Source organism: Pteropus alecto, unplaced genomic scaffold, assembly GCF_000325575.1.
Source record: "Pteropus alecto unplaced genomic scaffold, ASM32557v1 scaffold123, whole genome shotgun sequence".
Lineage (NCBI taxonomy): Eukaryota > Metazoa > Chordata > Mammalia > Chiroptera > Pteropodidae > Pteropus > Pteropus alecto.
In genome coordinates this window covers 1,805,981-1,809,806 of record NW_006433950.1, presented here as the reverse complement: position 1 = coordinate 1,809,806, position 3,826 = coordinate 1,805,981, and positions in this window count along the sequence as shown.

Below are 3,826 nucleotides of genomic sequence, written 5' to 3'. Positions count from 1 at the left end.
GTGAGTCTGTTTTTGATTCGTTTGTTCTTTTTATTCCTTAGATTCCTCATGTAAGTGAAATCATACAGTGTCTATCTTTCTGTCTGACTTAAATACCTTCTTTCTAGGTCCATCAGAGAAGTATCTTTTCTCATTCCTTTCCTTTTAGTCTGTGTGTCTTTTAATATGAAGTGAGTCTTTTGTATTTTCTCTTCTTAAAGAAGTCTCTCCAACATTTCCTATAATATCAGCTTGGTGGTGATAAATTCCTTAGCTTATTTTTATCTGGGAAGCTTTTTATCTGTCCTTCAGCTCTAAATGGTAACTGTGCTGGATAAATTATTCTTGGTTGTAGATCCTGGGTCTCCATCCTGTTGAATATTTTTTTGCCAAGCCCTTCTGTCCTGTATAGTTTCTTCTGAGAAATCAGCTGCCAGTCTTATGGGTGTTCCCTTGAAGGTAAGTATTTGTTTTTCTCTTGCTGCTTTTAATATTCTTTCTTTGTATTTAAACTTTGGCACTTTAACTATGATGTGTCTCGGTGTGGGCCTCTTTGGATCCCTGATTTTTGGAATTCTCTGAGCTTCCTGGGGTTTTATGTCCATTTCCTTCACCAGGTTAGGGAAGTTTTCCATCATTATTTCTTCAAACAGCTGTTCGACATCTCGATTTTCTTCAGTTATGCCGATCAGATATATATTTGGATCCTTAATAGTGTCCCATAGGCTCCTTAAATTATTCTTGTAGTCTTGGCATCTTATCTCTTGCCATTCGGATTGAGTGTCCTTGGCTGTCCTGTCCTTAGATAGGGCATTTGATCCTCTTCTTTATTCACTTTGTTTATTCCATTTAATAGACTTCTCATCTCAGACAATGTGTTCTTCACTTCAGACTGGTTCCCTTTTATAATTTCCATTTCCATTTTTATGTTTTTGATCTCTTTGTTGAAGTTCTCACTGAATTTATCTACTCTTCCCAAAAGTTCATTGAGCATCTTTATAACCAGTGTTTTGAACTCTGCATCTGTTAGATTCCTTGACTCCATTATTCCTGGATCTCTGTTCTATTCTCTAACGTGGTTTCTGTTTCTTTGTCTTCCCATTTTGGCTGCCTTTCCGTGTCTGTTTCTATGTACAAAGCGAAGCTCCTAAGTCTTCCGGTCTTATTAGTGTGGATTTGTGAAGTAGGTGTCCAGTGGCACAGTCCTGAGAGGTTCAGCTGCAGGCCATACTTAGCCCAAGCCTCTACCTCTCTGAGGCCACCTGTTAAGATTCATCAAGCAATCCACAGATGCTGTGCTTGTAGTTGTCTCAAAAAGCCACATCAGAAACTAAGGTCAGCTGGCTCCAGTGTGGGTCTAGGCGCTGCTCAGCAAGGAGCACCTGACTCGCTGAGGATACACCTGGATGTGGCTTGGGTGGGGCCGCGAGTTGGGGGAGGTGAGGTTTCAGGGAATCTTCTGGGCGGAATGACCTCTGTTATCCAGTTTGATGACTGGATAACTGGATGTTCCAACATTTTTGTTACCAGTTTCACCTTGATCATTTGAACCCAAATTAAATGGCCAAAATGAAAGCCTTACAGATGAAACTATGGTTTGCGAGCGGCCTTTTGTTTAATTTGGAAAACCCTGTAGTAATTCAGAAAGGATAAGTGCAAAGAAGAGGGTTGGCCTTGCCACCTAGAGCTGCCTCTGCCCGCCATGCTTGGCACTCCATGGGACAATACTGTGTGCTCAAAACAGCCTTTCCTGGTCTTCTGAATGTATCTGGAAATTTTTACTTTGAATGACTCTAAGCATTGCAATGGGTTATTTCTGTGCTATGAAATCCACCTAAATGCTTTTCGCAACTCATGGCAAGTTTCAAAACTGTCTAGTCCAACTCTAGATTGAAGGTGGCCGGAGGAAAGTCACTATAGCAACCGCTGCCAGCAAGGACAGGTGCAATTTAACCTTAATTAATGGTCTCTCTACGCACAATTATAATTTTGTGTAAGAAGTCAAAAGCGGCAAAGAAGCTGTATTAAGATTCCTAGTGGGTTGACAGTAATTACCAAATAATCGTTATGGGAATGAATGGGGTAAGTCATTACAGAAGGGTTTTATTATTTTCTACAAAAATCTTTGGGAGTGAGGATCAAGGTCTCATCTCCAGCAGTAAACACCCAATGGGCCACGGGTCCACGAGGCGTTGGAGATCAGCCCAGTCTGACTCTGCCCACAGGAGAGATCGAACGACACCCCTGAGTGAGACTTAAAAGACGGTCGCCCAGCCTCTACCTGTGCACCCCGGCCCTGGGAGGCTCGTACCTTGCGTTGTAGATGAACCCGTCATTCCTAGAAGGCTCCTTGGTGTCAAGAGCGTGGGCTTTGCCGTCAGACTCCGGTTCCCATCCCGGGCCAGCTGCTAGCGAGAGTTCGTTCCGGAATCAGTACTTCCGTTGCCTCGTCTTGCGAGCAGGTGCTTGCGTCTCAGGTTGTTGTAAGAACTCGATAAGGCAATAGGTGGGAAGCACCGGCCGAGGGAAGGGCCGGCGAGTGCCACACGTGATTGTTGTTGGGATTATCATCATCCTTATTAGCCTTCGGGTGCGCTCTGTCTCACTACGTTAGGGCTTGACGCAACAGAGCCTTTTTCCTGAGAAGCTGGCTGTGATTTCTAGGGTCCCTCACTCCATCTTCCACCATCCTCGGTGTATTTTTGTCACCCTTTTGACTTCTACTGATTCTTTGATTCTGAAGGAAGCTTCTGTAGCTGGAGCTCCCTGACAACCGTTAGTCTCGTCTGACTCTGTTTTACAGATGAGAAAACTGAAGAGCAGACAGGTAGGGCCGCTTCTGTTTCCAGATGACGTCTGCCAGATTTGGCACTAAACGCACGAATGTGCAGTTAAATTTGAATGTCAGATAAACACATTTTTAATATAAGTATGTCCCAGATATTATATACGGGACACGTTTATTTACCTGTAATTCAAATTCCGTATCTTATCTGGCAGCCCCACCCCCAGGTCACATGTCAAGGAGGGTCCAGAGATTGGACCTCATCGCCTGGGTCTCTTTGCTGCCCTGTCCACCGGGCGTGTGGCCTTCCGGCCCCTTTTGCCCATGCGCAGGGCAGACTGCGTCCACCGGTCACGAGGCTCTTTCCTCCGTGCCCGCCTCGGCCTCAGGATACGGTGCAGGCAGTCCCCTGACAGGGTCCAGCTGGCCTTTGATGTGAAGCGCATCCTGGCTGGATGACGCTGCCGTATGCTCCGGGGTCCCGTGGAATTCGCAAGTCCCCGTGTCGTCAGTCTCGTCCATGGCGTTTTCTTTCCCACACTCCGAGCCCGACACCTGGGCCCCGGGACAGACGAATGTTTATAAAGCTTTGCCAAATGAGCAAGCGCAGGCTCCAGGGACCTCTGGACGAAAAGCCTGTCTGATGTCCTTTTCCCATGTAGGAGCCAAGCGGGTGAAACCAGGGAAGACCCGGGTCAGCCCCGGGCCGGGGCGAGGGGAGGCCGGCTCACGCATGAGGCAGAATCGGGTTTCCTTACCCCGGGTGGTCACAAACTCACCTGCTCGTGGGACCAGGCTGGTCTGCAGGCGATGTGGGCCGGGTGGGGACCAGGATGAGCAGCCAGCCTGTGTGCCTGGTGCTCCAGTCCCCACTGCTCTCTGCACTCCGGGCCTGTCAACCTGGATTACCAGACCTTCTCGCTTGTCTAAAGAAGCCAAAATCTGGAAGGTTATAGGAAATCTCCTTGTTTTTGCAAAATAATAGTTTCGAATTTTCCCAGGGAACTCATGTAGGCCAGCAAAGCATGGCTGACTGCAGCATTCTGCCAGGGGGCGGGAGGG